The sequence below is a fragment of the Myodes glareolus genome, chromosome 18, assembly GCF_982192425.1.
Source record: "Myodes glareolus chromosome 18, mMyoGla1.1, whole genome shotgun sequence".
Taxonomy (NCBI): Eukaryota; Metazoa; Chordata; class Mammalia; order Rodentia; family Cricetidae; genus Myodes; species Myodes glareolus.
In genome coordinates, this window is record NC_142043.1 from 36,688,366 (window position 1) to 36,715,931 (window position 27,566).

The 27,566-nt window shown below is 45.5% G+C and overlaps 1 protein-coding gene across 5 annotated transcripts in view; it reads right to left on the reverse strand.

Moving 5' to 3' along the window:
• The window catches only part of Aff3 (ALF transcription elongation factor 3), a 511,084-nt gene that overhangs the window by 46,470 nt on the left and 437,048 nt on the right, over positions 1-27,566 (reverse strand). The window lies entirely within an intron of this gene.

Sequence of the window (27,566 nt, forward strand, 5' to 3'; positions counted from 1 at the left end):
GCTTCATTCTTTTTTCCCCCCCACTGTAGAGTCCAGTGCTGTTAGTCATTACGGGTGCTGGCGTGGTGTGTGAACGGTAGCTTCTGAGTCCTTCACGGAAGAGCTGGTGATCCTTCACAAACACATCTATACATCCTACATTTAAAAGAATCACCCCCAGAGCAATGGCTTTATAGAAACGGCATCTCCAGCTGACACCCAACGATGACACATCGTCCCTCTATGCTCAGCGACAACAGGGATATCTGATCCATACTTTCAAACAGTAATTAATTAACCACCAAAAAATCCAGATATCAGGGATCCACCGAAGAGTGTTTCAGTCAAAAATAAAATGTCAGTACTCACATATAATTCAACCTTTTCCAGGCCATCTATGAAACTAAAACTAAACATTACTGAATGGGTCCCTCTGAGGTCAAGCTTTAATCTCAGAAAATGCTGCTCACCTTTGAGGTGTTGAATCAGCAACAGTCTGTTTGCCACTTCCCAACTGTGATTATAGGCTTCTATAGGACTGAACTTCCATGATGGATGAGGTTTGGGGGCTCCTTAGGGTTTATGGTCTCAAGTGTCAAGGAGCTCAGGCATGGTAAAGGCTTCCTTCCACCCATCCCTTAAATCTCAGAATGCTTTGCCCTAAGGGGAATCTCATAAATTCCCCTTTGTGGAGCTGGGAGGAGAGAAATACTGGAGTCTCTGCTTCTCTTACGGAAACCACAAGAAAAGAAACCATCCCAGGGAATCTGGCCATAAAAGCATCTTTGTGACTGGCAGAGTTAGGGAAGCTGGAACTTGAACATAAACGCCCATGCTGGCTTCCATGTCTCCCTGCCAGTGCCTTGGTCTACACATACTACCTGCCTGAATCCTTCACCATCACATAACACCTGCAGGGTCGCGCTTTGTCTCAGCGGCAGAGATCTGGTTTCTATCCTGTCACTAGTGTCTGACATTGAGGAAGGGATCTGGGATTTTGAGATGGAGAGGAAAAGAGACAATTCATGTTCAAGGGACTAAATAATATCATTTCCTCACGAGTGAAAATCCACCCTCCAGGTGACTGAATGGGTGACTGAATGGCGATGACTATTGCCATGGGAGGGGGCTGCTATCAATGGAGTTATGGGGGGGGTAGGGGGCTGAACATCGGGGCTTCATAGTCATAGTTTTTTGGTTGACCCCTAAAACACACTGGGGTTCTCTCTCTCTCTCTCTTTCTCTCTCTCTCTCTCTTTCTCCCTCTCTCTTTCTCTCTCTCTCACACACACACCACCACCACCACCACCACCACCACCATCACCACCAATAACAACAACAACAAAACACATAGGGAACAAAGTTGCGCATAGCCCAGGAGATTTTTCCTCATGAAAAAGATGGTGGGAACAGGCAGCAACCACAGAGATGGGTCTCCGTGCCATACTCTAGGGTGACATTTGCTGAAGGCCAGGAAATAAAGATGAACGAAGATTATTTTGATCAGTTTTATAAAATTATGGTCAACGCCCTCAATCAGTACCTGTTGCTTGTTCGAATCGATACTGTGTAGATTGTACAAGTGCAGCCAAGGTGGATGGGACTCCCCATGGCCTGTACCACAGGGTGAAGGGCTGTCTTTTGAAGGGCGGGGCTTTCATTTCTGGGGACACAGTCACAGGCTGCCTTCCTTTATTGCCGTTCTCCTTTGAGGGTGAGACCCGTCAGCCCAGGATGATGACAGCCTAACCACTGATCTGAAATAGGCTGGCAGAACAGCCTCGCAAGTCTATGTCTCTCTACCTTAAATCAGGAAACCGATTTGAGATGGCAATTTTACTGGCATAACTATTTTATTTTTAAAAACATCTGGGGGATCCAAGGACTTAGAGCTGAAAGGTTCACAATACCTCTGGGGCCAGGAGTGAATACACAGACGGCCCCTTTATGACGGGCGTTTGACTTCAGGGTTTGGGTATGGCACCGTTATGTACTCAGGAGAAACGGCCTCCTTCTTAAAAAACAAAACAAAAGAAATCAACCCAAACAAAACAAAGTCCCTCAAAATTAAAAGCAAAGTCTTTAGGGTATCAGAGTTTAGCATAGCTCAGTAGGAATGGGTATCCACAAGCATTCCAGAGTGGATAAGTACATGGAAACTAAGGACTTAGCTGATGTTAAGAGGTCTCACTTTCCACAAAGTTACAATCTCTTGGTTCTAGTATGAAAAATGTGAGGTGATTTCAGTGCTTTTCCCAATTTTCAGCATTTCTTCCTTTCAGAGAATATACCTTTTAATGTATTTTAAATTCCACTTGTTATAACTTAAGCAGGCTCCCTAGTAAAGTTTAAAGTTTCCACTTCGGTGATTTCATGAACTGGTCTGCTGTTGTCGCAGGCATCTGGACTCAGATGTCTCAAACACACCTTTGAGATAGGCCCAGCTTTATTCTGGGGGATGTGCTTGCCAAGGCCTTGACTTAGTTGACAATAACGCATCCCTTCTAGAACCTGGCCCAGGTCTGAATACAGGCCATAAGAGAAAAGACCCAAAATGGAAACAACACACCCTCGATCTCACAGGAAAGACTGAATGAGAACCCCTGGCTTTCACAGCTTCCGAGTGAAAAATGAAACGGGCCCTTTAAAAACACGACCACCACAATGTGCTGAGACCCACTTAAGTTACTGGTATTTATTAGCAGTCTAGTCCTTGTTGCCCAGTCATATTCCATGGTCATTTGACCAATCATCCATGGAGGGACATTTTGGCTGTTTCTAGCACTGTGCTGTTAGAAATAAAATTGCTATCTATTTTTGTATAACGTTTTGTGTAGATGTCAATATCAAGCAATGTGCTGATTGAGTTTGAGGATAGGTCACTTTTTGGAAAGATACTTTTAAACTACTTGAATACATAAATTAACTACTCGAATACATAATTTTTTATTTTATGTGTTTGAGTATTTTGCCTGCATGTATGTCTGTGTACCATGTACATGTCTGGTAGCCCCAAAGGCAGAAGAGGGCACAGGATCCCCTGGAACTGGAATTACAGAAGTTTGTGAGCTGCTAGTCAAATCTGGGTCCTCTGGAAGAGCAGCCAGTGCTTTTACCCACTGATCCACATCTCCAGATCTTGAACACATATTATATTTTCTCTCTTTGCTGTTAGTTGGTGTCAGCCTTGGGGGAATTGAGATGTTTATTATTACCTTACTCTGCATTCAGTCTCTGGTAATTTATTTTACTTTCAAGTTGACTTAACTTGACACTAATATGGCGACCTCTCTCTTTTAAATTTAATTTTTATTTCTTTTAAATTAAAAGCTTAGTTGAAACCCAGCAGTTGTGAATATTTACAAAACACATGATGACGTTTCAACATAGGTGTCCACTATGTAACAGTCACATCAGGAGAACGGCATTTCTAACGTTGCTTCAATCATCAGATGCAACTTACAAAGTCTGCCAGAGGAAATGAAGGACGAAAATGACTAAAATTCACTATATATGTGCATGAAATTGACAAAGAATAATGAATACATAAATAAGAATGCCCAAGGGAGGGAATATTTCTTAGAATTATGTTTCATATTTTCTTTTTGCTCTGTTCTTTGGATATGTCAAGGTCCCTTCTCCCCTCATGGAAGACGTTCCTTCAACTGTCTTTAGCCTTTAGGGTGAATCTGCTGGTTTTCCTGTTGAAGCGTCTGTCATTCCTGAAGGGTTTCTCTGGATATAGACTGACAGTCAAGACAGTTTTCTTCCTTCAGCACTTGAAAAATGATGTGTGGGGGGCTGGAGAGATGGCTCAGAGGTTAAGAGCATTGCCTGCTCTTCCAAAGGTCCTGTGTTCAATTCCCAGCAACCACATGGTGGCTCACAACCATCTGTAATGAAGTCTGGTGCCCTTTTCTGGCCTGCAGACATACACACAACAGAATATTGTATACACAATAAATAAATAAATATTAAAAAAAGAAAAAAAAGAAAAAAGATGTGTGACTTTCTTGTGGCCGCCACGACATCACGGTCCAGCGTCACTGAAAGGGCTTGTACAGCTTTCCCTACACGTGCGGTTGTTATCTCTCACTGCTTAATTTTTTTTTTTTTAAAGACAGTATCTCCTGTAGCCTAGGCAGGCCTCAGACTGACTATATAGCTACGGAGGATGATTCTGATCCCCTGGTCCTTCTGCATCTGCCTCCTGGGTGCTGGGATCATAGGCATGAACCACCATGGCAGGTGTAAGTGGTGCTGGGGAAGCAAACCCAGGCTTTGAGCATGCCCGGCAAGCATCCAAACAGCTGAGTCGCACGTCTACACTCAGGATTTGGCCTTCGTTGTTGAAAATCTGACTGTTGAATATGCATCTCTAGGCATACGCTGAGGTGCTTCCAGAAGAGCCGAGGAGAGATGATGCTGAATGTGGGCCCCAGGTTGAATCAGTGGGAAGTGGACACACTGAGGTCAGCTGTGCCATCTTCCTGCTGGCATAGCTACAGCTGACCTCTCTACCGCATGTCCTGTGATTGATGGATGACTCACAAACCTTCCTCTCTTAGACAGCAATGAGAGAAGTAACTAATTCATGTGTCCCGACTTGGATTTCTTTGGCTTCATCCTACCTGGGGTTTATTTAATTGTTGAAAACGAGAGGTTTGTTTATTTTGTAAAAACTGAATTTTTTTTAAAAATTCATTTTTCTTTGAATACTTTCTGAACCAGTTATTCTTCACTCCTTTTGGGACTCTCATGGTATTTTATTTGCTTGTTTTTTGTTTTTAAATTATAGTCCTGCAGGCCCCTGTCTGGTCCTCTATCTACATTTTTCTCTGCTGTGTCACACAAGCTGAATTTGTAGCAATCCCCCTACTTAGCATCCTTAGTGCTGGTCACCTACTGTGGCTAGGTTTGCTGATTTTATTTATTTTTATTTTTTTCAAAGACACTGATATTAATCTATATTATAAGTCTAATATTTTATGGCTTTGCTTATTTCTACATTTTCAGGTTTGTCTTATGACACTGTTACCAACTTCCTGAGCTGAAGGCTAACTTCAGCTACTTTTCATTAGTCATAGAGCCACCTCGGACTCTCCCTTTGCCTCTGAACAAACCATACCCATGGCTGCAGGCCATCAGCAGGGGTTCCATTTGCTTTACTTTCTCAATAGTCATTACAGTTCTCAAACCAAACCTTTGATCAAATGCTTATTGAGATGACTTTTTCACTACAGGATAATGCGATACTGAGGTTTAGAAAGAGAAGAGTAGGAAGGGGCTATGGATTAGCATGGAAGAATGTCGTATTCTGGAGGAGACCCTGGGAGCTCTGTGAGCAGATGTGGACAAGGTGAGGTGTAGGGCAGGCAGCGTGACTCCTGTACCCAGAACCAGCGGCATGGGAGTTGGTTATAGCTTGGGTGGAGGTAAAGGCCATAAAGAAGACTTAAATAGCACTGCGCATGTCCCAAAGGGCCCCAGAACCTTCTGCAGGCCTCGGAGAAGGATAAAAGCTGACAGAACCTGTCACACTCAGCAGGAGAGAAATTCAGTAATATAGAAGGTCCATAAACTTGGACATAAATTATGCCTCTTTTACTGCGGATGTTGTTGTAGCAGTTGAGACATTTTTGACACAAACAATGGAGTGCAGGTCTGGCTCAGGCCACTGAGCCGTACACACAGTCCTGCTGGGAGTGTGGGCCTGTGTCTAGATGCCAGTGTGAGAAGAACTTGGGTGCATAAAGCTTGACCACTAGATTCCGACACCAGACAGTAGAGGTGTCACTTACGAGGGTGCCTGGTCACTTCCTAGGTTTGTATCCTTTATAATGATGAGTTCTCCCACTGAGATGGGCACCACGGTGTGGGGTTTCTGCCTCAACAGTGCCAAAGCATTCTTGACCTTGAGAGTCTTGAGTCTACGCTACTGACATTTAGGATGTGGGGAGGAATGTTGTCTTCCTGATGGACCAAGATATAAAAACTACTGTTTGGTGCTCTGGGTAATATTTAAAAATATTTTTAAATATAATGAAAGTATAATTTTTAAGTATAATTTTACTTTCATCTGGATAAAGGCCTCCATGTAGTCCAGCCAAGAAGACAGGCACTTCATAGATAAAAGGAAAAATACAATAATATACAAAATTCCTCGGCTTGCTCCTCAAACATTCTTGGATTTGTTGACAGTTTTTAGCAAGTAATATTTTGTATTAAATATACTACAATACAACATATATAAAATAATATTTACTAAGTTAGTAAGTAAGGCATATGTGAGAAGTATCCACATAAGTATTTTCTGTTAATATTCACATATAAGAAAATACTTATATGGACACCTAGGGCCTTGCCAACACAGGGCACTCAGAGCTACAGTCTGAAGGGGCCAGCCCGGAGTCCTGCAGGGTCTTCCCCCGTCTAGAATCCCAGCTCTAAGTATGTCATGCTCCGTTGTCATTCTCTGCCCCCCAGAAGTGCAGAAACCCTTCCCAAGGACACACCATCCTGAAGGCGGGGTCGAAACGCTGTGTCCTCCTACTGTCCTAGGTTCTAACTAAGAGATGGGGCCAAGAAGCAGCAGCTGTCTTTGATGGCACATAGTCACACCCCTTGTATTGGGGACAGTGTGTCAGGAAGTGCTCCTTGGTGTAGTGAGTGCCTTAAGGGTGGAATTCATTCTTTTTCTTCTGATATAGTGGTATGAACTGTGATGTGGCCTGGGACCTGTGGCGTCAGAGAGCTGGGACCGGCTAGGACAACTCGTCCTTCTCTGATGGAGGAGGGTTATCTGTCTATTGTGTTATTTTCATTGGTCAATAAAGAGACTGCCTTGGCCCCTTGATAGGACAGAAAATTAGGTAGGCGGAGTTAACAGAACAGAATGCTGGGAAGAGGGCTATGAGGCAGACGCCATGGAGCCAGCCACCAGGTCAGACATGCTGAATCTTTTCCGGTAAGCCACCACCTCGTGGTGCTACACAGATTATTAGAAATGGGTTAATATCAAGATATGAGAGTTAGTCAGTAACTAACTCTCTAGAGATAATGGGCCAGGCAGTGCTTAAATGAATACAATTTGTGTGTTGTTATTTCTGGGACTAAGCTAGCCGTGCGGGAGCCGGGTGAGGCGAAAAGCAGGCCTGCCCGCAGCCCCTCACTACACTTCTCAGCAGAGAAGGCTGAAGATGTATGGGCTGTCCAGGTGATGATGAGAGGCCATCTGAGCAGGGGTGAGGGAGGAGGCCATGCTAAGGGCCTGGGCTGGGTCCAGCTGCTCAGAGCCAGTGGCTGCTCCACATGGATAGACAACCTTCACATGCTTCATTTGGCCCACTTGTAAGGACAATATGGTCGACTTCCTTCATTCAGCCATTTTCCCCTGGTCTTGTGTCTGTTTGATGTGGGGGCAGAACGTCTCCGTTCCATGCTCTTCAGCCACCTGCAGACCAATGAAGTGCTGAGAGATTCTGGGCTGTGGTAATTTATCGCTTTCCTGAGCTTCACTCTAATTGTTCTGGGTTGTACATCCTGTCTGTGCATAGAAGAAAAGTCATTCTGAAAGACATCTGCAAGAGTCCTGGGTCCTGTCAGTCCAATGTCCAGTAGAACAGTCCACGAAGAAAGATGTCCCTTGAGGAGCCTCCCAGCAACTACAACATTTACAGCTGCATCCTATTAGATACCTGCTACTCCTGACTTACTTATAGAATGCTAAAATTCACTTCTATAGATTTTCAGCTCCTGAGACAGTGAAGTCCCAGATTGCTGACCAATGGGAACTCTAGACCCCATGCATAACTAAAAATTTATCTAAGTTCTTTGACTACATTAAAAAAAAAAGCAAACAGAAAACAGCTTCACTGGGATACAGAGCTGTTTGTGGACCATACCATCCACTTGCTGCTTTTCTAACTTGGTTTCCACCACTTCTAATAGTGAGAATGCTTACATTTGTATGGTTCTTTGAAAGTATTTTCAAGCCCCTCTTACGACTTTTTCACATTTTACCTTACTTTGCTTAATGGCTCTGTGACTTTGGGGAAGTTACTGATCTCTCTGAGCCAGATTTTTCATGAGTATTAAAGGGTTAATAGTTGAACAAGCTTCATAGTGTTGTTGAGTAGCCCAAATGAGAAAATGTTTTAAGTGTTCTTAGCACAATGCTTAGCATATAGTTAATGCTATTATTTTCCCCCTTTTATTATCTATCTATCTATCTATCTATCTATCTATCTATCTATCTATCTATCTATATCATTTTACATACCCACCCAGTTCTCCCTTCCTCCCCTTATTATTTCATTTTAAACAGAGCTAGTATTATTTCTTCCATCATGGTAGCTTAACCAAGTAGGTCTATCTATAGTTTCCAATTATTTTCTAAACATTTGTTTTCATTTTGATTGTTCTGGTATTAGGGATTGGATTCAGGGCCTCCAGAGTTAATTACAAATGCTCTCTCAATGAGCTACATCCCCAGCGTTGATTTGACCTGGCGCTTACCCATACTGTCCATCTGATATTGTCCTGGAATCCCGCCATGCTTGCTCAGGAAGGGGCCCGTGAGAATGATTAGCATGGTGCAAACGTTCACAATGCCCAGCAAATGAGCCAGCCACAGTGCCTCTGAGGGCGTCCATGTTAAATCTCAGGGACCTGGATGTTCCCAAGCAAAGCCTGACAGCTCTGATCTAGGATAAAGGAGGCAGTTGGAGCACAGAGCTAGGCAGTGCCTGGATCTCTCTCTGAAACGGTCTGGCAGTTGAAAACCCTCCTCCTCACTTGAGCTCTGTGAACAAAGCAATTCCATGTCTCTCCTGTGTTTTAAAGCAAATAAAGTCAGCGGCTAAGTGTCAGCAGCATGCGGATGTTTAATTTGCATCTCACTCAGGGGCACAAGGTTTAAGGATTGAGGGGACCGCAAGGGGAATCCAATCACAGACTGAGATCCAGACTTGTGGCTGAATCAGCTCAAACTGTGAACTTGTCAGCAGTTGTAAACTGAGCTGGGCTTGTTCCTGGGGTGAGGATGTTCAGGACAAACCAGTAAAATGTCACTCAGGTGTGTCTATGGGAAGTACCATTCTTAAGCCTTTTCAAAGATGAGGTAAGTATTAATGATAGACTGTGTGTGTCTGGAGACAGGGATCAGGGACCATAACCAAATAGAAAAAAAGAAAAACAAAAAACCCCCACACAAGAGACAGGTCTTAAAACCAGAGGCCCCAAGGGAATGGTTCCAGGACTCATCAATTCAGAGGTTCACGGTCCTGCCCAGGAAGTCAAGGCTTCCCTGTCTTTCCCTCTGCTGCTCTAGGTTTGCGTTGAGGCTACAACCATCACACACAGTGATGGTATAGAGGAAGGAAACTCTGGCTGGGTTTCTCTTATGCAGATCACCTCTCTTGCCTCACTGGCTTGAATGTTGTCACATGCCATGACCAAATGAGCTGCATACAAAGTTAGGACAAGTGACATTAGTTTAGACAGGGAACACAGCTTCCAGGCTCTGAGAGAGTCAGCCCTTCTGGTTTTCCTGCAAAGAGCTGGTCACAGGGTAAGGCAAGTGGGTAGAGATGTTCTTGGCAGGGAAGCTGGTCTTGGGCATCTTTCTCATGCTGGCAGCCCTGCCGTGAATAAGACAATCTAATCATCCCACCTGCTCAGAACTGCTATGGCTCCTGCAGGAACTGAGAGCATGGGTCGCACCAAGGCCAGAAGCTTGGATCCTAGTGAGGCGATGCGGAGGTGGAGGGAGTGCGGTGGACGGTGATCAGGTCGTGGAGTACTGTGCTCTCAGGGGATTAGCCCCATCCCTGAAGGGCTGGATTAGGTCTCTTGATTCCTCCTTAACCCACATGCCCTTTCTACTCACTCATCTACCACGCTGCAGCATAGCTGCAGGATATCTGCTAGATGCCAGCACTGTGCTGTTTAGAATTGCCAGGGACTGAAATCATGAGCCACATAAACCTCTTCTCATGAAAAAGTACCAAAGCTCAGAAACTATGTTATTGCAGCAGCAAACAGATTAAGACAACTGACAGGGTAAGCTTGACAGGCCTTCCTGGCAAAGACTCCAGCAGAGCCATTCATTCAGTCAAGAGTCTTCATGTCTGAGTTCTAGGGCCAGTTCTAATAATACTTCACTGCGGGTCTCAACTTCCATATCTGTTAAGAGAAGGGCTTGAGTATGTGATTTCTACGATCTTTCTTTCTTCTAATAAACTTTAAGAAATACATAGTTAATTCAAAACAAAACTAGACACCCTCACCTTACTTATTCTCAATGCTGACAGTACTAGAATTTCAATCTATAAGTTAAAGTTATCTTATACTCTTAATTCCTTTCCTATTCCCCAGGCAGGCTGCTGAGCGGCTGGGGGACAAGAAAAGGCCAGAGACCACTGCACTAGGGTTGTTAGTCACTCACATCTATTAACTCAACAGTTAGTAGATGGCTTCAAAATGCTTCCTTGTATTCTCTTTCTATATTTGCATATAGGAGCATCATGCAGCATTTAGGCGCATGCCACCAAGTTCCTGGCTTCATGGCCTCTAGAGTCTAGATAAGGACTGACATTGCCACTACTGTATGTACAGTCAGCCCTGTGCACATGGGGGTTCCACATCCACAGGTCTAACCAATCACAGGGTGTAGTAAAAGGAATGGCGGGCCACTTCCTGCCGCCCAGCTCCTGGTTAGTTTACACCTGAAAAAATTACATGGAAACTGTATTCATTTAAACACTACCTGGTCCATTATATCTAGCCTCTTATTGACTAACTCTCACATATTAGATTAACCCATCTCCATTAATGTATATTGCCACTTGACTGTGGCTTACCGGCACGAGTCTAACCAGCGTCCGTCTCAGAGAGGAGAGCCATGGCGTCTGCCTGACTCTTCTGCTCTCTTTCTCCCAGCATTCTGTTCGGTCTACTCTGCCTATCTAAGCTGCTGTCCTATCAAAAGGACAAGGCAGTTTCTTTACTTGACCAATGAAAGCAACACATAGAAAGAGGACTCTCCTACACCAACAGGGGACTCCACATCCACAGAGTCAACCATTACAGGGTACTCCACATCCACAAACTCAACCAATCAGTGATCAAAATATATTAACCCTAACCATGCATGGGTACTGAACATGTAGAGACCATTTTCCTGTTAATTCCTAATGAGTGTGATATGGTGGCTACTTAACACTGTCACTGTGTTATGGGTCACGAGTAATATAGAGAATGTAAAGTACACGGGAGGACGTGGCTATTACATACTCTGCTGTTAGACATGAGGGATTTGAGAATTAGTAGGTGTAGGTATCTACAAGGGGTATCCTGGAGCTAATCTCTGTGGGTACGGATGGATGGCTGTGCTTTGCCTCCCAGATGTAGGCAGAGTGACTTTAGGATCTGTCTGCAGTCATGCTTGACTAGGGACTTTTACTTGTAGTGTTGGGTCCATAAGGACTCTTCCGCCATCATAATTTTGGTGCTGCTTGTTACGCATTTTTATCTGGCACAGATCCCAGAGGCTGAGGCACAGGAAGCACAAAGTGAAACCAAGCCCCTGTCATTGAGGGGTCTGAAAGGACTAGCAATGTGGAGTCCTAAGTGTTATGATGTAATTCTTAGATTTAACTGAAAAAAGGGGAAAAAGATGAGTAAGGTTTGTAGGAAGGAATCCCTGGGCACAGTGGGACCTGGGCAGAGCCCTAAACTCCAAGGGAGAGCAATCTCAACCTTCATGAGAAGAGGCAAGCTTAGAGCACAGTGGGTGCAATGGAAGTGACTTAGAGGCAGTGATCACAGGGATAGCTGTTTGGGGAGCAACCACACCTGGCTCAGGCCAGTGAGTGGAATCACTATCCTCTGTCCAGCCTCATGGAACCAATGGTCCTTCTATTTGGAGACATCAGTGGCAAGGAAGAGGGCGGAAAAAAATAAGTTGGGGTTGACTAGCTTTCTACGTCGGGTAAAAGAGAAATTCTATAAGCAACTGACACCCACAGAGTGCCAGTTTTCATCATGTTAATGCCCAGTCCCTTCTACAAATCAGCATGATAGTTACACAGACCCTACTTGTATACTTGATTTATGTAGTCTTCATTTATTTGTTGTGTGTGCCTGTGCCACAGAGCACAGACGGTGTTCAGAGATCGAGCGAGGGAGCTGGTTCTTTCTCCCTTTTCACCGTCGGAGACCTGGGGATCAAACTCAGGTAGGGCTTGGTTGCAAGCACCTTTACCTGCTGGTCCATCTCCCATGTCCTCTCATGTCTCTTAAATCCTATCATTGGGGCATTATCAGTGCTCTTTGAATACCTGTTATACAGTATTGCTGAGGGGATAATGACCAGAGAAAATACGTTTATGATCCGTTCCACTTGAAGTTGACTGGATTCATGGATGCTGAACCTGATTTAGAGAGAACCATCTTGTGTCACTTTAGTAAGAGCACACTGGATGGGATCTCAGCAGTCACTGGTAGAGTGGAGGCTCTCCTGCAATTTCTGTGTTTCCTTTTGTGCCCACTCTACCAAGAAGGCTACACCTCAGGGGAGGTCAGGGGTGCTCTTGATTAAAAATGGTACCTATATCTAGACCTGGGACTGGGCCCAACCTGTGAGGGTGGACTGCAGAGAAAACATTCTTGTTGAATAAAGGCCCATAAAAATAATCTTTGTTTCTTTACAGTGTGCTTCAAATAGCAAGACTGTTTTGTCAGCAGGTAAAGGGGGATGGTGGTAGGAAAAAGAAAAAGATGATGAGATCATCTTGAACAGCTGACATCATTCATATGCTCTGTTATTCCTGAGTATTACACCTATGAGGCTGGGCTTTGAGGCTCCTAGCTCCACTCTCCCAGGAATGTGAGCAACATGGTTCTCAGAAATGACATCACCCAGTGATAGTTAAAAATACCATAAAGCTCTCAGCCCGGCCTCACCTGCTCTGATGGAGCCCTTCCAGTAGGGCTGAGTCCATGCATGAGGGCTCGGTACAACCATGCTGTACAGCTGCAGCCTGTTTTCCCAGTGAGCGCACACTCAGAAGCAGGAAACAGAGTCAGGCCAAGGTTGGGCAAGGGACTCGGAAGCACAGAGACAGTCCTTGTGGACATGGCACACCCCATGAGCAACTTTGCTTTGACATCCTGATCAGAACGTCTCTCTTCTAAGGAGGGCTCCTTCTTTCTCAATGAAAGAAAGGTAAGTTTGAGCCTCCCAGAAGGCGGGTAATTAATCAGATATTAGTGCACTGAGCAGTGTGTGCCTAGGTTATCATCTAGGAACAAAACGCATTTGGGACCTTGGAATAATAAAAGAGATATGAATTTTTAAAAACATACCTCATTAAGATTTTAAAAACTTAAAAGAGAGGCTATACCTAGTGGCTAGTTGACACAACCACCGTCTTCCACAGCCCTGGAGTAAGAATGGCCACCAGTACGCAGAACAGATGCAAACACGAGCCCTTTGTTCAAGCAAACGGCAGGATGAAGGCAGCAACACACAGACTTCTTGCCTGGTCTTTCAGCTGGGCAAGGCCTTTTTATTTGCTATCTATGTTGTGCGCTCTGGGCTCTCAGCGGTACTGTGACCTTCTCACTGCGGTGTACTAGGCTCCCAGATCTGGGTGGTGAGAAGTTCAGTCCCACCCAGCCTCGCACCGGAAATGCAATCATGTAGACATCTCGCGGCAGAACACGGCTGCCGTGTGTGGGCCCAGGTGTGCTGGTTGGCCCTGCCATGTACTTATGCCCTTATGAAAAGTGGTACATGATGGCAGTGGTGTAGGATGGACAGAGGGAGGCTAGGTGGGGTCAGGGGGCTGGGCAGGGGAGCTGGTGGATGTGAGAAGAGGCTAAATGTTCCGGAATGTGCTCCATTGCTGCACCGGACCTCACTTACAAATCAAAGACAAAATTAATTATGAATTTCAAGATGGCAACCATGGAGCACTAGTCAGGTGTGTGTGTGTGTGTGTGTGTGTGTGTGTGTGGACAGATAGTTGAGTTCAGGGCCCTGTGAGAGTAGAAAGGTATCTAGCTGTTCTTGCTGGCAGCCATAGATTTCTTCAGCCTTTGTCTTCCTTTTGAAGCCAGGATCCTGACATATCAGCCTTCCGAAGGGCCCAGGCCCTGTCTAGTGCCTCCCGGCTACCCATCTGCCTGAATGCCCCTGCCTGCTCACTAAAGTAGAGGTGGGAGAAAACGTCTGGGAGACAGCTTTAGAAGCTCAGTGGAGGCAGGGCTTGAAATAAGCTGGCTCTCATGTAATTAAAATAATTATGAATGAAAATTACTACTTCAGTAATTGCCTTATATTATATTTACTACAATTTCCATTGTGTAACTTATCTCATTAATTACTGCTGGAAAAAAGTTAGCCAATGAATAATTAATATGATGTGATATCCAAGGGAGTAACAGCGCTTAAGAAACAGACTTTGAAGGAAAGCATCACCCACACAGTCTACTAATGAGGATCTCTCAGTACCAAGGCCATTACTTGGGAGCAAGGCCCTCTGCTTATAGCCCGCTGTGATTAGAGGTCAACGGGAAAATCTCTTTAGCCTGAACACAACTGGAAACAGATCTGAAAATCTCAGTGGCTTCTGCTTTTTCGGAAGCAGACAGTACTTTGCATGGCTAACTTGGCAAACATACTACATAGAATAGCGCTCCAAATGAACATGGTACTGGTGCAGAAGTAGCCTACACTTCAAAGAAAGTGGGAGTCTGATGTTTCCTATGAGAGCATGTGTTGTAGGAGGGGAGAGGAAGGAGGTCAGCCAGGAGCCCCAAACTGCAACCTCCAGCTAGATTTCCAAACAGGCCCAGCACCTGCAGGGAGCTGAAAATCGGGGAAATCAGTTATAAAGGAAGGCATGGAAAAGCAGGGCATGCTGGTGTTGCACATACGCCTTGCTGCACACCCCTTCGAGATCTCAACATTTCCCTTTCTTGTTTCTTTTCTAAGTCAAACATTTATTACTTTGTTTTTAGGAATTACGTGTATGTGTGTGGGTATATGCACGAGTACAGATGTAAGGCACCCTCTGTGGGTGCTGGGGACTGAGCTCAGGTCAGTATACAGAGTATACGGTATACAGTATTCAGAGCAGCACACACTCTGAATGGAGGAGCCACTGCTCCAGCCCTTGACTTTCTCCTATGCAATTTCCAGCAGAGATCAAACCATTTTACAGAACATTTCCTTTTTGATGGTATTTGAAGTGAAACATGGTTTGTATGGGATTGCCGGATGAAATGCAGGACACCTGTTGAGATTGAACAGATACACTCCGGATAGTAGGCAACCTCAAGAAGACATTTATACCATGAAATTATCCATTGTTAATGGATCTTGATGGGCTAACTCTGGCAACCTCGGGTGTACGGCCTTTCTTGTTCATCCTGTATAACAGCACATGCGCGCATGCAGCAAAGCAGGAACTGAGGACGAGTGATGCAGGAAGATGAGTGACATGCAGAAACCGCATCACCACTAACTGCCACGCAGGAGACTGTCCCCTTGAATTTTTTTCAAAATGTCCTGTGGAAGGATCCTAGCTGGAATGATGGGTCAGAGTATTAATTACAATTAATGACAGACAAGGAAAGCTTGGGGACCTGGGGGGTTCATCCTTCAAGTTGCCAGAGTTGTATTTTAAAAGCAACTTAACACAACCGTTCATGTGTGAACCGTCAGGAGATGAAAGGAGCACAGTGCTGAAATATCAGGAGTCCACTCCAAAGCCACAAAACGCAGAGTTAATATGCTTCCTAGGGTTTCCGGGTGAGCAGCAAACCTTATGCGATCACCTTCCTACTGAAATAAAACCGGTTCATGGCTCGATGGCTGAAACACCATCTGGCTACTTCTGATTTCTGAAGTGGTCAAGTGGTTACAGGAACAGGCTAGAGTGCTTATAAGAGAGAGAGAAAAAGAGAGAGAGAGAGAGAGAGAGAGAGAGATCGATCAAAGCAGATGTGGCCCACCCCAGGTGGACAGAATGCTGTTACTAAGGGGTCTGCAGAGTGTTACAGCTGGCGCGCTCTGTGGCCATGTGGACAGAAAGACAATGGAGGATGCTATCCTATTAGCAATGTTGTTGGAATGTAAATGGTAGTATTTTATTGGAAAGAAAGCTGCTCCGCTTTCTAGCCTCTGCCTTCCATACTCATACTTCCTGTGATCTTCTACTCACAGTCCACAAAAAGGTAGGAAATTCCTTTGGAAAGCAAGCCCTCTTCTTTAGACCACATGCATTTACCTGTATGCTGAGGACTGAACACAGGCCTTGCACATCTAGGCAAGAGTGCTTTACTAGGCCACACTTCCTATTGTACTAGACACAGCTGGCCTTTAAAAACACAGTGTATAGGTGAGTGTTCTACTGCTGAATTAGGTGTGCGTGAAACACCACAATGATACTTGTTGCTCTGTATGCTCACTAAGAAATGAAACAGTGTCTAGGGTAGTGTCTTTGTCTGTTCAGACTGCTGTAAGGAACACTACAGCCTGAGTGGCTTAAGTAAGATACTTCTCGACATTCTGAAGGCCGGGGAGTCCAAGATCAAGGTGCTAGCACACGTATTTGTTGGGGAGAGCTCTTTCTGGCATGCCTATAGCCATGACTGTGTGTTTATTAAACTTCTCCGCTGTGCATGTTTTCTAGTTGCATCATGGGAATGCATGACCTTTTTAAAATCGAATTACCTCCTAAAAACTCTCACCCCCTAATTCTAAGAGACGGTGGATTAGGGCTATAATGGAAGAATTTGTAGAGGTGGTGGAGGTGCAGAAGCACTCAGTTCACTAGAGAATCAGGGGCATGCAAGGCTGTCTGTCTGTTCAGGCTTCACCGCCCACTCTCTTTTGGAGGCTACTCTTCTATCCACAGTACAAGATCTTCACGAGCATCATCCTCACCTGGTGAAGTTAAAAGCCTGCTGAAGTATGATGGGGAGTCGCTGAGAAGCTCACACAGGGAAGGGTAACACAGGAAGGTGGATTGCCAGCGAAACCCTACAATGGCACCAGAAAACATAAGGGCACCTGTAGGAGCCTGTCATAGTCATGAAGAGTTTAGTAGACAGGTCTTCATCGTTCCCTCAAGATGTGAGCCAAAATACTGGAAGAGAGATTTATTAAAATCTGAGGTGCTATCATACTTTAGCAGCTGTGCCATGGAGAAGGCTACAAGCACTGCACAAGGGTTCTGATTTCTCTACAGCCTTGTCAACCTAGCGAAGAAAACCTCATCTGTACTAATAGAAGGGTAGAGTCATAAATTTGAGTATATGGGGTCACGTGTGCTACTACAATCGCAGATCCACTGGGACCAGGTCACAGAAGCCAAGGGTACTGAGCTTTGTGAGTCACACACAAGTCTTCGGAGGGACCCAGGCGTTGTCTGTAGCCTATCAGCTACTGATCTGCTTGACTACTGCTGGCAGAAATGTAAAGGTAAGGAGAATGTGTTGGGCGGCCTCCAGGTAACCAAGATGGCAACAGTTGGGAGGTTAAAGAATTCTCAGTGGAGACTAGACTTTAAATTGGAGCTCTGTGTGATAAAAATAATTCTGGGTGAGAATAGCCGTATTAGTAATTTCTTTTACATGACAGTGTTTACTACCACTGCTCCTTTGAACCTTTTCAATCACTGTTACAGTGGTCCCAGGTTGGAGGTAAGGGATTAAGAGGAGAGAAGGAACAGGGTGCTTGATTCTGCTTTTTAGCACCGGCATTTTACAAGGGCAAGAAAGTCGGCACAGCTGACGGTTGGTCTCCAAAGCAATGATACATGGGTGGGTGTACATTCCGAAAACCTGCTGTATATTTGAATACAATTTGTCTTTCATTTCAAAGTACTAGTGAATAGATACGAGATCTCTAGACAATTGGAAGGGGAAAATCTCCCCAGTACTAGAAATCTTAGGAAACAATACTGACTTGTGTCTTTTTTCCTTCTCACCTCAATCTGCTTAAGTAAGTGGTTCTCAACTTATGAGCTATCTACAAAGATGTTTACATTACAATTCGTAACGGAGACAAAATTATAGTTAGGAAGTAGCAACGAAAATTTTACAGTTGGGGTTCACTACAGCATGAGGAACTTTATTCAAGGGTTGCAGCATTAGAAAGGCTGAGAACCACTGGCTCTAAGCCCAACCAATGCACTTTTCAAATGCGTTGTCATCTCTTATTTTAAGTACAGAGCATGGAAAGGCAGCTGAAATTCCTGGACCTGCTTGCTTGGGTGGAACAAGCTGGGTGAGGCACGTTGTACCACACAAGCCTCCATCTGAGTCCATCTTCTGGGGAGGAGAGCAGGGCAGCCCTAGCCCTGGGTGTAGCCCTCTTGTGCGTGCTGTGTACGACTCAAGGAGAGCTGAAGTATGTGCTGTTTTCAGGGACTGAGTAGGGTGGAGAGGGAAGGAGACCCCAGGCAACCAGCTTGTGGTGCGGCAGGTCTCCCCCATCCAAGGACACACTGCCCTTGATGTGGGATATTCTGATCACACTCTTACATTCTGGAGACTTGACAATAAAGTTAAACCTTGAATCCGGGGGTGGAGTCAGCAACTGGCCGACTGGAATTTGTCATAGTGAAGCCAGCAGTTTGGATAGAGAAGACACACAGGAAGGAAAGGGTGGGGACCTGAGTCTGGCGTTTCTTTTTTTTTTGGTTCTGAGATGAAGGAAGAGATCTGTCTCTTCCAGTGTCTCTGACCAAAAAGCAAGGTCAGTTAGTTGCTACTCAACCTCTCTGAGTTAGCAGGCTTTCACCCCAGTCTTTGACTCTCGAGTCTTATTGATAAATAGAGCAACAGAGAATTAATTTAAACCTACATAATGCGGCTGTGGCAGAGCCAGGCCCAGGACTGGAAGCCCCACCTGAGTGGCCAGCAGGCAGTGACTGTGGGGTTGTGGGACCATAGGCAATCATTAAGATGTCAGTATATTCATGTGCAGCCACTAAGCCAAGAGAAAAACATCAGGCCCCTTCAAACCTTGGCTCCAGTGGGTACCACACCGTACTGTGTTCATGAACTTTGGGTGGCAAGTGATTCAACAGTTTGAAACGTTAGTTTCCCGTATGCAAGATGAGGATAGGAACACCCCGAGAAGAAGGCTGTCTGGGGATGATATGGGATGGTGACAGAGATGTCAGCACAGAGCTGGAGACAGCAAGCCAGCATGCTATGCCAGGAGGAGAGAAAACCCCAAACCCAGAAGACCATGTACCTTTGTGAGAGAGGACACATTAACAGCTTCCTTTGTGTTCTAACGTTCATTCTTTTACAATTACATTAACTAGCTCGGTTACAGTGACTCGAAGCCTGGCCCTCTTTCTGATACCCTCTCGGGTAACTAACACCTCAATTTGCCATGCTCATGTAGTGTCTACTGTTAGTTGCCTTGGCTTCCTTGAGCTCTGGGATTAGGCAAGCTGAATAGGGTGAGTGTCTCCACGGTAAGAGGAAGAGCTGTGACCTCAAGTGGCTCACTGACTCACTGGCTGTGAAGAAAGTGAACCCAGCCAAGGAGAGCTGCATGGGGGAGCGGCAGGGCCTCAGACTCTCAGCCTGGGCAGCTTTTCAGAAAGCCCCATTGATTTGCTACACCAGGACCAGCAAGCAGGCCGACCTAGCCTGTAATATACCAGAGGGGCCATGACTTTGGTCTCCACAGGCTTGTTTCAACATTTTAGCCCAACTGACTACAGTGAGCACAGCCACACTAGATCTTATCTCTCAGGATGAGAGGAACAATGATCAGAAAACCACACAAAAGGAAACTAGACAATCACAGTGGAGAAGGGGACAAGGCTGAGAGATCCGCTTGGGATTTGGTAGATTCCCCCAACAGCAGGATGTGCTTTGCAGGGGTTTGATGTTGCCCAGGGCAAGCAGAGATGGACACTGTATGTTGCCTGTCAGAGGAGGATGTGGTGTGGCTGCCAGATACTGGCCTAGGATCAGCACAGGGCAGGGAGCTGGACAGAGAGAGAAAGGTCAAGCTGCTCCAGCCAGCAGGAGCACATTAACCTTTCCTGGCGGCAGGGACGTGTAGTGGCTCCAAATCACAGTCATCGGAGGCCAGCTAGCCAGAGCAAGTGGCCAGCACTAGCCTGAGGCTGCCTCTGTGAAGGAATGAAAGGAGCAGGTCACTGGGAGGGGAGGCCTTCTCGAGAGGGGCAGGCCCTGAGACAGTAGTTAGCAGCTGGCTGGGCAGTAAGGTCTAAGTGGCTGTGTGATCCCAAGTTCAGAGAGACGCTTGGCTAAAGGACATTCTGAGAGGGAAGGGCAGTTATGGAGATGGAGGGCCTGTCTGTAAGGCTCAGAAAGCCAGAGAACGGGGACTCTATGGACTTGGGAGATCTCAATCCAAAAAGGAACTGCTGAAATGATTTAAATAGATTCCCATTTTAAACAACTAAGTAGTTTGAGTTTTGAACAAAACACGAAACAATAACCCCAGCCTATGAAATGGCTCACCACACGGTTCTGCATATTTCTCTCACTGGCTTTCTGGGGCACTGACAGTGACAGCCGTGCTCAGAACCATGTGTGCACTAAAGACATGGTGTTTTTAGAGCTGCTCTTGTCAAACGGACTATTGGTGGGCTGAGGAAGACAGCTTAGTTGGTAAAGTGCTTGCCGTGCAAACATAAGGACCTCGGTGCCATCCCCAGCACCCAGGTGAAAAAGTCAGGTCTAGCTGTTATCTCAGCTCTGGGGAGACAGGAGAAATCATCTAGGGTCCCTGGCCAGCCAGCCTAGACAAACAGAACTCCAGCCCTGTAAGAGACTTTTGCCTCAAAACGTGAGGTAGACAGCTCCTGAGGTTGTTTCCGGGCCTCCATACTCACATAGTCCCCCACCTAATACAATTTCTTACCCTGGGATCTCCTTTGTGTTCTGCTGAACTGATCACACTGGGGTCACCGAGAATGACAGCTACATATGCTGAAGTTCAAAGCAGGTGACAACTATACGCCATACCTTCACTGGTGGTCACTTTAAACATTCTGAAACAACTGGCCAGCAACTACCACATAGTAACACATTTCCTGCAGGGCAGTAGTCTATAATCAAAGCAGTTTGCAACAAAGTATAGGGGAGTGTCTCTCTCATAAATATGTAGTTATAAAGTTCTATTTTTTAATACATAGCTATGACAGAAAAAATATATTTGTTATACAATAACTTTTTTCTTGGCTCTTGTGTTGAAAAGCCACATGTACCATTGTGGTTGTTTGAAATAAAATACTCCCCCCATGGGAGTGGCACTATTAAGAGGTGTGGCTTTGTGGGAAAGGTGTCACCATGGGGCAGGCTTTGAGATCTTTTTCTCAAGCTTCTCTCAGTGTGAGAGTCAGTCAACTTCCTGATATCTGCAAGATGTAGCACTCTCAGCTCTTTCTCCAGCACCATGTCTGCCTGCACGCTCCCATGATCCCCGCAACGATGATAACGGACTAAACGTCTGAAACTGTAAGCCAGCCACCCTCAATGAAATGTTTTCTTTACATGTTGTCGCCTTACAGCAATATAAACCCTAAGGCAACCATTTTATGTAAATTTAAGTAAAATTAAATGAGACATAAACAGGAGACACATAGAACATCCACTACCCTTGGTGTAGAAGGGACAACTACAAAGGTGTTCAAAGGCACAGGACTTGTTGACCAAGTGACAAAGACTAAGAAAAAAAAAAGCCTGTGGTTTAAATATCTTGCCTCTGGGAACTTTATCAAAAGCCCGAGAGGATGCATTCAGCAGCGAGGGAACACAATGCGGGATGATGTTGGGTGAGACGAGCCAAGGGCAGTGTGTTCAATCGTCCTGTCACTGAAGCCTGAGGACCTGGCTCCCTCTGGCCCTTCTGAGAGTTTACAGAACACAGCAGCACAGATGAACAAGGTGCCAATCAGCTGTGCTCCCTAGCAGTCACTGCAGCTGGAGGAGCAGGATGGGCAGTGAGTTAGCCTCTGCTTCATCTCACTCTAGAAGGCCAGGGTCACTTCTAATCCTATCTGAGCAAAGAGTGCTTCAATGGGAACCCCAGGACCTCAAAGCCACGCAGGGACACTGATCTCCTGCTATGCAGGAGAGGCCACCTTGGAGCTTCCCAGATTTCCGACATTAGAATGCTTTCAGACTTCAATTCTTCTTCAGATGATTCAGTGTTGTGTGTGTGTGTGTGTGTGTGTGTGTGTGAGAGAGAGAGAGAGAGAGAGAGAGAGAGAGAGAGAGAGAGAGAGAGAGACAGAGACAGAGACAGAGACAGAGAGCTGGGGTGGGAAGATGTCTTGGCACTGGGACCCAAGTCTACATGTAAAGTAAATTGTTTCAAATATACTTATACAGAGATTCTGAAGGCAATCTGGGGTGGTGTTTTAGGTAATGCTATACATGAAGCAAGGTTTCGTAGCAGCGAATCTTCCACTTGTGGTGTTAAGTTGGTGCTCCAAAAATCTTGGAATTTGGAGCATTTTGGATCTGAGATATTTGGATTAGAGATCTCAGCCTGTATCTGCAGGCCTATTTACTTTCATATATATATATATATATATATATATATATATATATATTCACACACACATATATACATATATATGAAAATTTTAGAGAAAAATAGAGCATTTTCATATATATTTATATATCTATATATCACTGTGCAAATACATATCACATATTTTAACCATGTTCCTCATGCATGTCACTAGTATTAAGCAAATGCATGTTGTCACAGACATCACCCCCTATTATTCTTTATAAAGAAGTCAAAGTTCCTCTATGTACACTTCAGCTTATGTCACCCATGAGCTCATGGCAATTTTGGGCATTAACTAACGGGTTAAAGCACTTTCACCCAGAGGACCCTGGGGCTAACTCCTCCCTGGCCAGACATCAGGTGACAAGTCTGTATTAATCCTCCAGCACTCTCAAACCCACTAAACCATTTTAAAGAGCAATTAGTGGCTTTATACAACTCGTTATTTATTTACTCAGAAGCCTGTAACTTCTTCCTGGACTCTCTTCTGTTGCGTGAAATGCATGTTTGGGACCTTTTAAACTGTGTATTATTTACCTGATACGACTCAATGGCTTCTCTGGAGCCATTTAGTTTTATTGTGGAAATCAGTACTGGGTGTGTGTGTGTGTTAAAGCTGAGCTTTAGATCCTCTAGCCTGTGGGTGCCCCCCTTGTTAATGTCGTGTTAATGCAGTTGACTGGGCTAACGGCCACCCAAGGGCTGTGAGGGACAATTATGTGATGGCCCTATAGGAGTGGGGGGGGGGGAGCAAAGCGAAGGGTCTCTGCTTGTGAGTGCCGATGGATATCACAGGGCCCTGTTAAGGACCAGAGAGATTTAGCACACATGGCTCTGTTCACGGCCCCACAAGGTGCTCTACCTGAGAACGGTGGTTTGATTTAGAAATAATAAGGAGTATTTGCTCTATAGTAAGAAAACCGGGCCAGTTCTTGAGCGGTCATCCGGAAGAGTGTCAGAAAATGTCTTCTACATGAACGAAGTAAGATGATGATGCTAGAAACACAGTTGTGGCCAGTCTACCAGAGGTATGCATGGACCTCATCTAGGGCCCTAGGCGAGAACAGGCTAGGTTAGAGCATGTTACACAAGAGCGGGTGAGAACTAGTCAGGGCTGTTTGTGGAGACTTGCTGATACCAGCTTTCCTTGGATGGACAGACAAGCTGTTACGGCTGGTTATGGCTTCCCAACAGACCCATGTTCTATTTTTCTCTTCTGGGTGCTAAACCTCTAGGAGGACTTGAGACAAAGAGCATCCCCTGGTACCCGGGTGACAGGTGTTCCCAAATGCTGTGGCAGTGGGGTTATCTCTCCGCAGGTAGAGGGACAAAGCACCCGTCCACAAGCCTAGAGGGAGGCCACGGTCATTGCTCTGCTTATTGTAACTGGAAAAGTTTAGGCCCAGATGTTGACTGCTTTACCCAATTCTCACTGTCCTACTTGCTTTGTTCTGTGATGTCTACCAAAGAGGAGAGAGGTCAGGGACGGCTGGGTCAGGAGGCTTGGAGCAGGATGCACACACTCTTGGACTGTTTGGTTTTAAGAGGCATGCAGGGGCTGCAGAGATGGCTCGGCAAGTGAACACACTTCTAGAGTTCAATCCCGGACCCCGCTCACTGTGACTGCCATTCACACACCTTGTGTGTGCTTGTGCATGCCCATATTCACACACAAACACAAACAAACAAAAATAAGTAAAAAAAAAAAAAGGCAAGCGGTTGCTCAGGATTACATGACAGTTTGTACAGAGCAATACCCACTCTTTAAGATGGGGCTCCCATTCTGAGGAGCTGCTGGGATTGCTATGTGGAGCTGGTCCCACCCCCACCCCACACAGGGCAAAGCCAGTACTCTCTGGCCGCCCTGCAGCTGCTTCCTCGTTCTCTGCTCCACTCCATGCCCGTTCATAGCCATTAATATAATTTTCCTTCGTGTCACGCTCAAAATATCCCTCAGTTCCCCTTTCTGTGCTCTGAAAGGACTCTGCTCCTTCACATGCCCTGCCTAGGTCACTGATTTCCTCATGACTTGACGGGGGCAGGGGCTCTGCTTACTGAAGTGGCTAAAGGCATCGACTCCAGGGTCAGACCGATTGTTTTGGTGCTCTGAGATGCAGAAGAAAGTTGCCTGGGTCTATTAATAGAAACCCAGATGCAGAAGGATTTTAGTGAAAGCAGTTTAGAATATGAAGAGAAATGGAATCCTACTGACAACAGCGTCTCTTTATAGCCCTAATGTCGAATCCTTTCTTCCTTGCTGAGAGGGTTATGGTGAGGATTAAATGAATAGTATCAGTGACGCCCTCAGCATGCTGACACACAACTGTTCCAAGAGAACACTATACATACCATATACACACAACTCTACTTTCTTTGCCACGTTCTAAGCACCTGGGGATTGGGAGCCACAGACAGCAGAATCTGGTGTCTTCAGACACCAGAATGTAACCACATTCATTCATTCATTCATTCGTTCGTTCATTTATGCATCCATTTATCCACCCAATAATTTCTCCCCTGGTTTATCTAGCGATAAAGAGATGACTAAGGCAAAAATAACACACGGATGCAAGAGGAGGCTATGTCTACAGCAGAGAGGTCCCTGACATTTCAAAGTTTGCTTTGTTGTTTTGTTGCTGTGTGGAGGAAGGTGAAACTGCACTGGTTGGACCTGAGTTCTAATCACAGCTGGGCCACTTGCTTCTGTGTGGCCCCTGGGTGAGTCATACCACCTGCGCGTGGTTGAGTTTACATTCACCTTTGTTTCCAGGGTTCCACACACCTCTCAGGACTGTTCTGAAGATTATAAAATGATAGAATAAATGGGACAGAGCTTCTACATGGCAATGCTCTTTGCAAACCTGTGACGTGCATGCTATCCCAAATCGTCATGACTAGGAATCCTTTGTGTTAAAGACACTGGAGAACATGAGCCCCACAGGCATGGTTGATAGAACCCTGCCACTTTTAACAGTCAGAGCTGTGAGCTTAAAACTTCCTTAAAAGTGCCCCATCTCTTCTTTGTGTTGCTTAGTGATCAACTGGGCCAGCGAGATAGCTCAGCAGGTAAAGGTCCTTGTCACTGAGCCTGAGTTTATTCTTCAGGATTTACAAGGGGGAAGGAGAGCATCACATTCCTCAAATTGCCCTCTGAGAGACACAGGCATCCATGATAAATAAATAAATACATGTAAAATGTTTCCAAAAGAAGGGACCGATTAGTAGCAGTGCACAGCCGTTGTGGTTCTCCTCTCCCATTGGAGAGAACAGAACCTGGAGCACACTTGAAAGCTGGCGGCCCTCTCCAACTCACTAAATTCCCTTACCTAGCTGAAGCCGGCCACTTTGACTAGGGGGCCACAAGAGGAGGCTGGAGAAGAAGTGCCCGCCAGCCAGTCCCTCCAAACAGGGACGTGTTTCTGGACACAGGTCATTTCACCTTCCACTCTCTAGGTGGGAGTTCCCGAAACTGTAGGCTATTTGTCATTTACTCCATTTCTTTCTAGACTTCCCCACGGAAAATAGGACTCCATGCATGAAATTTATCTGCGAAAGGGAAAACTGGAAAGCAGCAGCACATGAGCAGAACCAGGCCTCCCTCTTTGTAAACCCAACCAACACCCGGCCGGCCTCTGGCTGCCAAAGCCCTGAGCAGAAGCCCTTCTCAACTAATGCACTTCAGCCTGGGCACTGCACCCCGCTGAGCATGCTGCATGCGCTCAGTGAGGATGGTGGAATAAATGAATAAATCCATGGCAGTTGTTTGGATTTCAATATAAATGGATCTTGGATCTGAGAATCTGCCAGATGGGCAGACAGGTTATAGCCGGGTGATGTGTCTCCAAAGCTATAAAAATGTAGCCATGGCTGGAGTTGCACACTGGCATTTTAGAAAATGATTATATGCACAATTTAAGCACATGGCCATCCCTGCCCTCCAAGTGCCATTGCTTCAACGGCTGCGTGGATGTTGGCTTTCTTGATTCTTCCTCTTCTATTTTTTTTAAATCAAGCAATTTTTTTTCAGACTCTCACATTTCTAACAGAGCGTGATTTATTCATACAAAATTATGCTCCATTTTTATAAAACCCAAGTTGCTGCAAATGATGCCCGAGGTTCCACAGAAAATATTAATTCCTGATCTGCTGCTATAAAGCATGCCTGCTCTCCGTGCAGAGGCTCTGTCGCCCCAAGACAGATGGAAGCAGTCTCAGGGTATGATTAACTTCTTAGTCCCGGCAATTTCCTCATGCTCCTCTGGCCGTAGACTTCCAGATTGACCTCCAGCTTCTCTGCAAATGAACAGTCGCTCGGATTGATAAATCACACGAATCTCTCTTCTGATCAGAGTTGTCTGCTATTTACTACTTCCAGAGAGAAGTTAATCATACCCAAGGCTCTTCATACGCTGCATACACATCCTTCCTTCCTAACAGCCCTTTGCATATTCTCCATGTTACCAATAATGCGGTAGCTTTTGCAGTGCGGACTCTGCACCTTTATACATAAACCAAGTGTCCATTTACCCCTCATTCCTTCATCTGTCCTCACGCCCAACAAGGACAGCAGCCCACAAGAAGAAAGCACTTGAGAGGATGAGGACAGAACACCTGTGCAAACTAATATCTAATAATTGGCTTATTTATCTCCTCAAGAATTTTGCCACCTCCTGCCCCGGTTTGCCTCTTGATTCCATCATTTGGGGACACCAGTGGGCCTCATACTTCTCAAAAATATAAAAGGAAAACCTACAGCCGAGTGTAGAAAAGAACAAAACCCATACCAGTCCATCCTCCTACAACACATGCTGTTGTCTCGGGGGAGGTCCGGGTGAACTGGCCGCTGTCCAGTTTCTCATACGGCCTGGTGTGCTCTGCTGTGACTATCTGGACTGAACTACACACAAAGTCCATTGCTAGGGTCGATATCTGATGTGGTTTTTCTAAAGCTAGGCAATGGATGTATTCTATCTTTAATGTTCCAAGACTGTTTATT